This window comes from Saccopteryx bilineata, chromosome 1, assembly GCF_036850765.1.
Source record: "Saccopteryx bilineata isolate mSacBil1 chromosome 1, mSacBil1_pri_phased_curated, whole genome shotgun sequence".
In the NCBI taxonomy this organism is placed as follows: Eukaryota; Metazoa; Chordata; class Mammalia; order Chiroptera; family Emballonuridae; genus Saccopteryx; species Saccopteryx bilineata.
In genome coordinates, this window is record NC_089490.1 from 334,494,695 (window position 1) to 334,507,371 (window position 12,677).

The following is a 12,677-nucleotide window of genomic DNA, read 5'->3' on the forward strand; positions in this document are numbered from 1 at the left end:
ACAGCTGCCGCGACACCTGGACCGCCGGGCTGCGGAGCGAGCGGGACAGAGCGCCAGCGTCCCGCCAGGGCAGAGCAGGCTCTCGGCGCCCGGTTTCAGGAAGGTGACGCGCAGCGCCCCGGGCTGCGGGTTTGCACCACTTGGCTCCGCTCAGCGGGTAAGAGGATACTGAGGGCAGCGAGACGCGCTCCCTGCCCGCTGGGGCTCGAAGCTCTCCCGGGTTCTAGTCTTTACTTTTTTTTGCCCACTCGCTGTGTTACCTCGGGCAACTTTCTCTGCTTCTCTAGGTCTCTGTTTCCTTCACTGTTCAATGAAGGAGTTGGTGTTGAATTATACTGTTTAATCTAAAATGTGAACTGCCTTTTGGCAGCCGACAAGCCCCCTTCCTCAATTTCCCCTCTACTTAAGAGCCACCTGCTCTGCCCTGGGGACCGAGGCTGCAGGAAGCCGGGGTGCCTGTGGTGGGGTGAAGGCTCTGCTGAGTGGGTTGAGGACTGAACCTGGGGTTGGGGCTGGCAGCTGGCGGGACCTGGGTGCAGGTGCCTGCTCCCCGGTTGCTCAGGTGAAGTGAGGTAGGGCTTTAGGACCTATCTACAAGTGGGGTGTTGGGAAGGGGATTTGGGGCTGATGATTTCTAAATGGAAAGTAAGCAGATTTGTTTTAGAATTCTCCTCCTACTCCCAGACCTGTCCCATGGTGAGTTATAAGTTACAGGAATGGTATTTATCATCTTTTAAAGTGGAAAACCAACTGCTTCAGCGGCTAAGTCACGGGGCTTCACCAGCATGTAGGAAGTGGGCCTCTCTGTCTGTACCCACGCTCCCTCCTCCCTTTATAAATCCCCTGTCTTAATAAAAAGCCCTTATTTTCATTTAATGTTGGTTTGTGACCAGCAGCCTCCCTTCAGGGCTCTGGGCTCTGGGTTGAGATGGAAGCCTAGATAAAAGAGACTGAATCATACTGTCAGCCTCCTGACCCGCCCAGCCTGGCAAGGATATGCAGAGGGAGCCCAGAGGGGCTTCAGACAGACAGACAAACACTGGAAGGTGGGGATGGAATTCAAACTGCTGTCCAGCTTCCTGTCCCCTTCTTGGCAGCCATTCCCAACTAAGGAATAGTGGCCCCAGCTGTCAGTTGGATGGAGCAGCCAAAATGAGGAGGATGGTTGAAAGCAACTGGGACTTCCATGGGTTTCTGGGGAAGTTCTTCCACATCCTCTCCCTCTTCCCTCCTCCTCTCCTCCCCCTTAAAGTAGCTTTTCTGCTTTAGTGTGGTTTTCAGGTGAAATCAGATTCCAGGCCCATCAAGAGAGATGGAGAGGGGATGATGCAAGCCAGTGGCAATATTGACTGTCTTTTATTGGGCACTTATGGGCCAGACACCTTTCTTTGCATATAATGTGTCCTTAATTCTCACAAAGCCACATGAGGGATGGAATACTGTCCTTTTTGCCATTTTACAAGTGTGAAACTGAGGCTCAGAAAGATCCTGTCCCTTAGTCACACGGCTAGTTAAGTGGCATAGCTGGGATTCAGATCCAGTTTCTCTGAATCTAAAACCTGTGTTCTTTCCACTTTCTTTGATGCTCCTTGGGAAAGGGCAGGCTGGAATAGTAACAGCAGAAATGGCCATTTAGTTCTCACTAGGTGCCAGGCACTGTTCAAATCATTTAGAGGTATTTTATCCTTTATGGTGCAGGAGTTGCCGTGGTTCTGGTGGTGCTGAGTGACTGCCTCAGCCTCTCTCCAGTAGCAGCCCTGTTCCAGAAGGCCTGCCTGATCCCTCCCAGCTGCTAGGGAGTGGGTGGGGCAGGGGCCCTGCTCGCTTTATCCTAGAGGTGGTTTGAGGTCTAATGAAAGATTGGTTGTCCACATCTGATCCGTTAGCTCTGACCGTTGGCTTGTGAATGATCCCACTGTGCCCTAAGAGGCCTTTTTAAAGGCTTTGCTCAATAAACATTTGTGGAATGACTGAATTAGCACCTTGTGCAGAGCAGCCTGCTGTCTTGCTGAAATGGGAGGCAGCCCAGAGGTAGCGCTCAGAACCCAGGATGCTAAGCCAGACAGCGCCCACTGTCCGGCCAGAGAGGTAGGGGCAACTATGCTCCCGTGGTTTTTGGATTTCCCTGTCAATATGTTTGCTGCCAACTGTTTTATAAAAAAAAAAAAAAAAGTTAAAGATATACTAGATGAAGAAAAATTTGTTACAAACAACTAGCCGTAAAAGTGACTTTATTAATGAGGTTGCTGCTCTCTCAAAAGGGGGAGAAATCATCAGACGGTGCTCTTTGACTTAGGCCTTCCCAAACTTTTCCATAGAAGAGTCTCTGAGACCAAAGAAGACTGAAGAGTGCTCCTGGGGTGGGGATGGGGGTGTCAGAGGGGCCCCAGCAAGCAGGAAAATTGGTTTAAGGTGCTATGCAGTTTCTTCATTTATTTCATAAGTTGAATTTGGTTTAAATATATATATATATATATATATATATATATATATATATATATTTTTTTTTTTTTTTTTTTTCTTTCCCCAATATCTTTGTGTAAAATTGGTGTCCTAGCACATTGTTTTGTATTCTTGGGGTCTGGTAGTACGCAGATGGAGAAGGAAGGCAAAGGTTCTAGTCTGGGAAATTATAGTACTGTTTGCATTTTCCATTTACCTGGTTCATGGTAATAGAGCTTCTAACGCCCTGTGGAGATAACCCCTTCTCCCATTTTTCAGAATGAAGAAAATGTTTTAAAAATAAAAGTAATATTTATTGTTTGTTTTCTTCTTTTTCCACTCCCCCTCCCAGCCAGGTTTATTGAGATATAATTGACAAATTGACATATAACATTGTGTAAGTCTAAGGTGTTCACATGATGCTTTGACACATGTATTTACTGCTATTATTATTTTTTTTGTTATTGGAACATTTAAGATTTACTCTCTCAGCAACTTTCAAGTATATAATTCAGTATTGTTAACTGTAGCCACCGTGCTGTACATTAGATCCTCAGACTTATTTACCTTATAACTGGAAGTTTGTACCCTTTGACAACATCTCCCCATTTCTCCCATCCCCAGCCTCTGGCGACCACCATTCTACTCTCTGTTTCTATAAATTCATCTCTTTGTTGATTCCACGTATAAGTAAGATCATTGTTTTCTTATTTCAAAAGCTATACATATTTATTGTAAAAAAAAGATAAAACACATTAGCATTAATAATATACTAATAATAGTCAATACATGCATACTCAAGATATAGCCTTCCAAGTCCTTTTCTCTGTATCTATAAGTGAATATTATTTATTTATTTATTTTTAGATTTTATTTATTCATTATAGAGAGGGGAGAGAGAGAGAGAGAGAGAGAGAAGGGGGGAGGAGCTGGAAGCATCAACTCCCATATGTGCCTTGACCAGGCAAGCCCAGGGTTTCGAACCGGCAACCTCAGCATTTCCAGGTTGACACTTTATCCACTGCGCCACCACAGGTCAGGCTGAATATTTTTTAAATGAACAAATGAATACCACCCTTACCTTTGATTGAATGATTGTCAACGCTAAGAGACATCCCAGATTGTTTATGAGAAAAATGTAGAAAACTGTAAATAATTCAAAACATCCTAAAGGTTAACCCTGTTTCTGATGCTCCAGAGGTCACCCCCTGTAATTCACCTGTGTCATTTAGTTTCAACAGAGCAGCACCTGCGGGGTGGGGAGGCTGTTGCTGAAGCTCACGGCCAAGCTGTGCTCCTCTTTGAGTGACTCAAGTGACATGTCTCAACGGTAGCAGAAATGGTTGCTCTTCAGTGTTGTTGGGTCAAATTTGAGCAGAAAATTCTAAAGCAAGGAGGAGAAAGCCTTAGACAAGGTCATTGTTACAGCATTGCATTTTATTACCTGTTTGACTTTGGGCAGACAAATAGCTTCCCTGAACCAAGTTTCTCTTCTGTAAATTGGGATAATGATCCCTACTCTATCATCCCTTACCAGAGTCATTATGAGGACCAAGTGTCAAGCATTATTGTTAAATGAGTTGTATGCAAGTGTGTATGCTATTTTTTTTAAAGTTTAGATATAGAAAGATCAAAAGCACTGTCGCTCTTTTTTTTTTTTTTTTTTTTTGATGACAGAGAGAGACAGATAGGGACAGACAGACAGGAAGGGAGAGAGATGAGAAACGAGATAAGAAACATCAATTCTTTGTTACATCACCTTAGTTATTCATTGATTGCTTTCTCATATATGCCTTGACTGGGAGGCTATAGCAGACTGAGTGACCCCTTGCTCAAACCAGCAACCTTGGGCTCAAGCTGGTGGGCTTTTTGCTCAAACTAGATGAGCCCGCGCTCAAGCTGGTGACCTCGAGGTTTCGAACCTGGGTCCTCTGCGTCCCAGTCCAACGCTCTATCCACTGTGCCACCACCTAGTTGGGTGCATTGTCGCTCTTTATAAGATGCTGAACTCTAATTCTTGGATTTAACATTAGTAGGGATTAATCATCATGCAAATTATTCTATTGGAACCCTACTCTGTTTTTTCAAAGAATATAGAATTCCTTGATGGCTAGCAGCTCATTGATCTTCAGAAGAAAAGGACAGAAGACAATCTCATTTCATAGAATAAAAGCAGGCTGCCATTCAGGGGGCTCTTCATTTGCATAGGGGCCTCAGATGTCCTGAGGGCCACATCTTGTCGCTTTAAGCAAGGCAGAGAAGGGCACAAGGAAGTTGGGAGGGCAGCTAGAAAGGCGGTGTGAACCCTGCAGGCATGGCAGGGCATGCTGCAGCGCCACCTACAGGCACTGCCTGGTTCTGGGGAGAGGAATGGGCCTTGCATGGGGAGGCAGGTGGCTCAGCTTTTACTCCTGCCCGGAAAGAAGCTGTGCAGTCTGGGTTGTCACATCTTTTCCCTGAGCCTTGGTTGCATTATCTGTAAAATGACTTGAACCAGGTAAGGTTCCTTCTAGTCTTAAAAATGGATGATTTGGGGTTATTTTCCATTCATGTTTGCTCAAATGCAAGCTTCGCAGGGAATTACTACATCCAGAAGAAATCAGGTGTCAGCGAATGTTTCTACTTCCTGTTGTTTCAAGTGCTTGGTATTCCCTCATAATTTTCTACTGGTCTCCCCAGCTGACTGCCCTCATGTGAAACATGTGGTCCATAAATCGAGACTTCTTTCTACTCCTCTGTTAACTATTAATCTAGAGCCTCCTTCAGATTGTTGGGAGGAGTAAATTGCTTTCAGGCAACGTTTGGGAAGGTAGGTTGACAGAGTAGAATGAAAGCAGGTTATTTATGATACTAAAGCCATGTGTTTCTCTAAGTACTCACCTCTACATCAAATATGTTTTTTTTTCCCTGAGTCCCCACTGGGACTCAGGTTTGTCCATGTGCTAAGACTTTTGAGGAATATGGGAGACGCACACTCTTGAGTGGCTCAGGATTCTAGGAGAGGGAGAGAGGGATAGACAGGGAGAGAGATAGAGGGAGGGAAAGAGGGAGGGAAACAGGAGAGAGGAGAGAAAGCCTGGAGTGGTTGGAATACCATGGAGATGAGAAGACCAATTTGGGAAAGGATGATCCCTTGAGGGCTTGGACTGCCTAGTTAATTCTGCATCCACATTGCTTGGCACTCATTGGGAACTTAGTGTAGCATTTTTAATGAATTAAGTGGATAAATAAAGGAATGAATCACTCTTCTGAAATGAAGTCTTTGCTGAAATGTGTTGCCATCACCCTCAGGTGATTGCACTGCCATGTTTACCTATGTGAAGTGCTCACAATCACAAAAATGCTTTCATATCCATTATCCTCAGAGTGAGGCCAGAGATAAAAGAAGGCCAAAAAAAAAAAGAAAAAAGAAGAAGCATTTCCTAATGTCTCCCTTTCTAGACACTGCAACTACTAGTAGAAATAGATTTGGTTTATTATTCCTAGGTGAGTCTTCCTTCTATAAATGCATCAAGAAGTATTTCAGAGGTAAGGGTATAAGACCTAGTAAACAATTCCACTACTTTGCATTCTGAGTAAGAGGGAGAAAGAAAAGCTTTGCTTAATTTGTGGGTGAATAAACATGTCCTTTTTTTCTTTGCAGAAGTATTGTTTTACTGCTAGTCTTGACAGAACTCATACCATCAGCTTCTGATTAGACAGACATGTTCTGCGCTGTCATTACTCATGGCCACAGGCTCCTGGGCTCTCATGGTACTGGCTGAATCTGTTGAGTAAAACATAGGGCTGTGAGGCTGTGGGCCTGGCCTGGGTCGTGGCCAAGCCAAGTGGCTCAGTCAGAGCAGAGCCTCATCCACTCCTGCCCCTTAGGAGGAAGACTGAGCTGTGGCTTGTTAGATTCTTTAGGGCAGATGCTTTACCACTGCTAATTTTAGACTAGTCATTTGAGTTTTAGAAGTAAGGGGTTTCAGTTTAATTCTTTGATTCTTTTTAGAATGGCTTCTAGAGTTGTATCAGGTCTACTATCGTGGGACGTCTTTGGGGTGCATCCTGAGACCTTTGCTATCCCCAAGTCTGCAACTATCACCGTAGTATATCATTGTCCTCAGTGTGTCTGTAGAATAGGAATGATTGTACTTGCCTCACAAGGTTGTTCCGAGGATCAAATGAGGTCACATATTTAATAAAAAACAGCAAAAAATAAAGAAGTTGTGATGATAGTGCTAGGTAGTCAGCCAAGGCTTACCACCTCATTCCTATCTCATGCCGAATTTGATTTAACTACAATTTCCACATAGATATGTTCACAGTAACGTGTGAAGAGTTGAAACCACAGATTCAGTCTGCAAATGCCGTGAAATTTCTGCAATGACGGCACTTAGGGCAGTAATTGGTTAGGTAAGATTCATCTTTCTCGTTATTTTTAAAGTTTTCCTATCTAATCTGGTATATTTTTTGTTGCTAAAGTAACATATTGTATTATATTTGGTCGCTTAAGACTGTTATTGCAAGCCTGTGAGGCAAGTGAATGATGATGATATCTGACATTTACTGAGCAATTCTAAGTACCCTGTACCTATGCATCAGGCACTGTTTTAAGTGCTGTACCTACATCCATTTATTAAATTCTCCCTAATCTATTTTTTTTTTCTTTTTTTTTTTTTTTTTTTGCATTTTTCTGAAGCTGGAAACAGGGAGAGACAGTCAGACAGACTCCCGCATGCGCCCGACCGGGATCCACCCGGCACGCCCACCAGGGGCGATGCTCTGCCCACCAGGGGGCGATGCTCTGCCCAACCTGGGCGTCGCCATGTTGCGACCAGAGCCACTCTAGCGCCTGGGGCAGAGGCCACAGAGCCATCCCCAGCGCCCGGGCCATCTTTGCTCCAATGGAGCCTTGGCTGCGGGAGGGGAAGAGAGAGACAGAGAGGAAGGTGCGGTGGAGGGGTGGAGAAGCAAATGGGCGCTTCTCCTATGTGCCCTGGCCGGGAATCGAACCCGGGTCCTCCGCACGCTAGGCCAACGCTCTACCGCTGAGCCAACCGGCCAGGGCCCCTAATCTATTATTGATACTATTTTTTGGTACTATCCTTTCCCCCATTTTATGATGAAGAAATTAAGACACAGACAAGTTAAATAAGTCGCTGAAAATGACAGTTGTGAAGGGAGTCATAGATGGAAAGTCAGGAACCAGCTGATGTGAAGCACGGTGGCCAGCGAGGTGATGGGGGAGGGGCTGTGGTGAGGCAGGTGTTTCTGGCTTGTGTTCGTGGGCCAGAGTGAGTCTGGAAGCCCATGTTTCCCACAGAGGCTACTTTGTAGTGGAATAAACTTGGCTTTGGAGTCAGTCTTGAGTTTAAACCTTAGGTCCACTTGCTGGTTGTGTAATTGAACAAGTTACTTAGCCTCTGAGTCCCAGTTTCCTCTTCTGAAAAAATTTGCATCTCTCATGAAGTGGCTCTAAGAAATAAATAAGATAATGAATATGTGAAAGTGCTCAACATTGTGTCTTACACAGAATGGCTATTTAGTGTCCGTTCCTGTCCATTCATATTCATTCCCTCTCTCTTCTCTCCTCTCTCCTTCCTTTACTCTCTCCTTCTAGACTTCTTCTTGGCTCTTGAGAGTTCGCACAGTACAAGGTTTGCCATTATCCAACTATACGTCATCAATCACTTCATTTACAGATGCTTTCCATGCACAGAAGGTGGATGTTGATGTTTTCACACACATTCCCCCCCCCCCCCGCATTGTATTGGGTTTTCATCTAAGAATTAGGTTTACAACCAGATTCTGGGGATTAAAAAAAGGGAAAGAATATGCCTGTAGTAAGGACAACAATGATAAAGTAATACAATACAGTGTGGTAGACGTTCTCATAGAAATATGTATGACTTCCTGTGAGATTGCAGAGAGAGCAACTGACGGGGAACACGGGAAGGAGACGGATGAGGTAGAGCCATGGCCCTGGAGGAGTCTGTGAGATTGAGAAGGGAGTGGGGGAGGGAGAAGGGGTTGAGGGGCTTTCAAGTTCAATGGCATGGAGGCAGGAAGGGCATGGGATGCCGAGGAAATAGGGAGAGACCACTGAGTGCCACATAAGACAGGTGAGTTCTGGCTGGAGGCGTTGCTCATGTGGCAGTCTGAAGCTCAAAGGTGAAACCAGGCTAAAAACTTATCCTTTATTTGGATCCTGTAAGAAAGTATCTCAATATTATAAGTAAAATTACTAGATTTTTTTTTCTTAGGACAGTAACACTGCCCAAAGTATAGAAGATGGATTTAGAATTGAATGAAGACATACTTGTTTGGACTTATGGGTATAGGTAACATATTTTAATATTTTTTGTAAAAGGTACTCATAGAGATGGCACTGCTCTTTGAGACTTATATAGGAAGGTATGTATGTGTTGGAAAATGGTAACTCCATCTAATAATATCACATTGGAGCCTCATTATTCCAAATAAAGATACATAAGACCTGCTATGAAGCTAAGTATATATTCAATTTTTAAATAAAAGATCCAGGTATGTCTTTGGCAAAATGAGTGAGGATTGGACCTAGATGGAATGTTTAAGGCCCTTTTTTATATCTCCAGAATCAGTTTAAGATTCTGGGAATAGTTGACACTAATAGCAATGCATGCTGAATTTGGTTAGTGCTTTACAGAATTTCTTGTGTTCAGCATGCACTGCTGTGGTTAACAGTCTCTGAATTTCCTGGGGGGAGGAGCACGGAGGCCCGAACCACAAAAATATCATTTATGTGCAAACTGCAAGAAACCGGGTGGCCCTTTCCCCCAGCAGCTAGAGTCAGACACAGTACACACAAGTGTGTGTGTGTGTTTCTAGGTCTGTGTTTATGTTTCCTAAGTGTTGTCTGCTTTACCCAGACCAGAGGAAAAACCCGAGTGTGCCTGGAATCCCTCGGGGAGTGCCCGTGGGGAGATTAGCCCTGGTTACTGAGATGCCTCGGCGCAGAGAGGGTCACCTGCTTTCCCACATGAACCTGGTGGAGGCTGGGAGCAAGGGTGCGGAGGAGATGTCTCCACCTGTCAGATCCTGTGGGAGACAGATGTGCCCCTACCACGGACCCGAGCACAGGTGTCTGCTTGGTGTGTGAGGAGCAAGGACCTGGAGGTGTGCCTACTTTTTCTCTTATCTGGTAGCCTTTCCCCAGGATCACTCAGAGCGGTCAGGAACTGAACATAAGTCTTGGGTGGGCGTTCAGTACACAGGGAGCAAGATGTATATGCTGTAAAGTCCAAGAGGAATCTCTCCTTGAGCTTTTGAAATATGAGACCTTTGAACCTGACCTTCTTTATGTGCCAAACCTCAGGCGCTTCTCACTGGGTTATTCTTGCCTAGGATGAATCCTTTGATAATCCAGGTTTGTTCTCTTTTCTCGGAGACCAAAGGTACCAAGATGGATGAACTATTGGTGGAATTTGTCAGGTTTTTTAAGGGTGTTTGTGTGTTTCACTTCCTCTTGTAGGTATAATGACCTGTGTTTATGTTTAATTTAATATTTAAGTATGGTATGGTTGGTTGACCTTTGGTGAAATTTGTTGCTACTTTTTCAAAACTATTATTAAGTAGAGAACATTTGTTAATAAAAGAGGCAGCATGATCTAGTGGGGAGAATATCAGATTTAGAAAAAAGAATTAGGTCACTCAACAAATACTCACTGAGTATTTACTTTGTTTATTATGCACCAGAAGTTGTTTTAGGCCCGAGTCCCGAGGGGAAGGCAGACATCTGTAATTACCATGCAATGTGAAGCCAGTAACCAGAGGTGAGCATAGAGAACAGAGGTTCCTGATGAGATGGAAGGAGGAACAAATGCCAAGGGCTTCCTAGAAGAGGTGACATTTGTGAGGAGACTTGAGGGATAAATAGAGATCAGAAAGTTAAGAAGGGCAGGAAGTAGTGTGGCGGGCACAGTGCATGGCAAGGCTGCCAGGAGCTGGGGCCTCGGAGGTAAGCAGTGGGCTGGTCATGGAGAGCTTTGTACATCTTGTTAGGGGTCTAGACTTTTTTCACATCCTGCCTTGTGCCCTGCACTGCATGAAAATGTATTTCCCCTCTGAGCATTGGTTTCCTTATTAGTAATATACAGAAGATAGTGATTGCCGGGCTTTGTCTCATGACATTGTAGTGAGACCAAAATCAAGTAATTGTATAGCCAACAGTTATTGAACACTACTGTGGGTCAGAATTTGAGTTAAGCTGTTTACGTGAAATAACTCATTAAATTCTCACCACAACTATATGAGATAAGTACTGTTATTAAACCCATTTTACAGATGCAAAAACATAGGCACAGAGGTTAAGTAACTTGTCTCAGATCTTAAAGCTAATAAGTGGTGGAGTCTGGACTTGAACCAAGGCCGTCTGACTACAGAGAACTTCTCCGTTGTAGTGTGGTGCGTGCGTGCTTGCATGTGTGCATGCGTGCGTGTATGTGTGTGTGTGTGTGTGTATGGATGTGTTTATAGTGTTACCTCTCTGCCAAGCCGAAGAACTGAGTTACATTTGCTTGAGGGAGAAGTGCATAGCTGTGGGCTTGCCGTGTGTAGCATTTGGCCTCTCAAAAATGCCTGTTGCCAATGTTCTGTGTGTCTGGGGGAAAATATCGTGCCTCCTGGTGGACCCTGAGCAGGTAAACTTTTTGAACAGTCCTCACTGTCTTTATGGGTTGTGAAGAGCACCCTTCATGGTCCCTGAGCTTCTCCCTGTCGTTGCCCTTTGAGGGAGAAGGGGCAGGTGCTGCTCCTGACAGTGCCACCATTGTTGGGATATGCTGTCTCTCTACAACCATCTATTCTTTTCAAGGCTGGGACCCCTTGTATACCACTTCCTTTACCCTCAGCCCCCAGAACTTTACCTCACTTTCTTCCTCAGTGACAGGAGGCCTTGGCTCACACACAGTTTTCTGCCTCAGCCTGTCTTAGATTGGCAGTGATCACTGGTGACATGCCAGTTACCAAATCTACTGCCTTCTCTCCGCACTGATCTGCCTTGACCCCTTGCCCTTACTTCTTTTCTCCTGAATTTTTTTCCCCAGCTTTGTGACACCACTGTTCTTCTGTTTTTCCAACCTGCCTGCTCTTTCTCTTTTCAACTGACAAGTACAATGTCATTTGCTTTCTTTTCTGTGATTTTTTTTCATTGCACTCTTTCCCTTACTGAGTTCAGTCACCCCCACTGCTATAGCTGAGCCTCTTAGTGGGGGACTTCCGTATTTACAGTTACAGCCACAGCTGTCCTGAGCACTGGTTCTTCATTGCCATTGGAGTTATAGATGTGTCCGCTGACTTTCCTGCCATGTTATGAGTTTTTCCCTTTAACCTGGCTGCTCTTTCAGGCAGTCCTGTTTCAGTGCATTAACCCCCCAGTCAACTCAGTGTAAGAACTTAGAGTCATGTGCGTTTTCAAGGAGTATTACTATGGCTTCCTTCCCAATGTTCTTCCCAAACGACATTTGTATTTTACCTCTTCTTCCACTATGGCTTTCTTTGGCTTTTGTGAGGTCTACTGTGAAAGCCCTTGCCTTTTTGCTAGTAGTAATTCCTCCCCTTCATTCCTGCTCAAGTAGAGTGATGAAAATATAAATACACACACACTCACACATAAACAGAAGCTCCCCATCACCAAGAGGATAAAGGGCTGTTGAACAATCTCCTTAGTCCAACATTTGAGACCTTTGATGATCTGATCCTAACTTCTGTTTTAAATTCTTATCTCCCACCATCCCTTTCTATGAACCCTATCATCCAATTAAGTTGGTTCCAATGAAATGATACTTTTATTGCCTTCTTAGATCTCTTCCCAGCCCTGTCACTTACTCTTAAAATCCTGTCTTTGAAACTGCAGCTCTGTGGTAATTTTTGCCAAAATCTTTCTGGTTGATCACAGCGGGAAGCTTCCTCTTCCTTCTCTAGCTGGTTTAGTGTTTGGCTTATACCTCTTTTATAGCTGTCATTGCATACCACCACGTGTTATCGTTCTTTGTGTACTCATCTTATCTTCCCTATTAGTTCGAAAGTTCTAGAGGGCGGGGACTTGAAAGGTCTTGTTATTTCCTTAATGCCCAGAGCCCAACAGGCTGACAGTACAAATGTACTGAATGAATGAATATGTTTTGAAGCACTGAGTTATGTTCACTGTTTTTCAAAGGATTCCAATACATAGACTGGCCACAAGAATTTAGTGGTCAATTGGCAGTTAGTTA

General features: G+C 44.3%; 1 protein-coding gene across 15 annotated transcripts in view; it reads left to right on the top strand.

Annotated features, from left to right (window-relative positions):
- SYTL2 (synaptotagmin like 2) overlaps nt 1–12,677 on the top strand; it is a 135,947-nt gene continuing 123,270 nt past the window's right edge. For all 15 annotated transcript variants that reach the window (XM_066248749.1, XM_066248757.1, XM_066248775.1 and 12 more), the window contains exon 1: nt 1–157. The gene's annotated coding sequence lies outside the window, so the exon portion shown is untranslated. The remainder of the gene's footprint in view (nt 158–12,677) is intronic.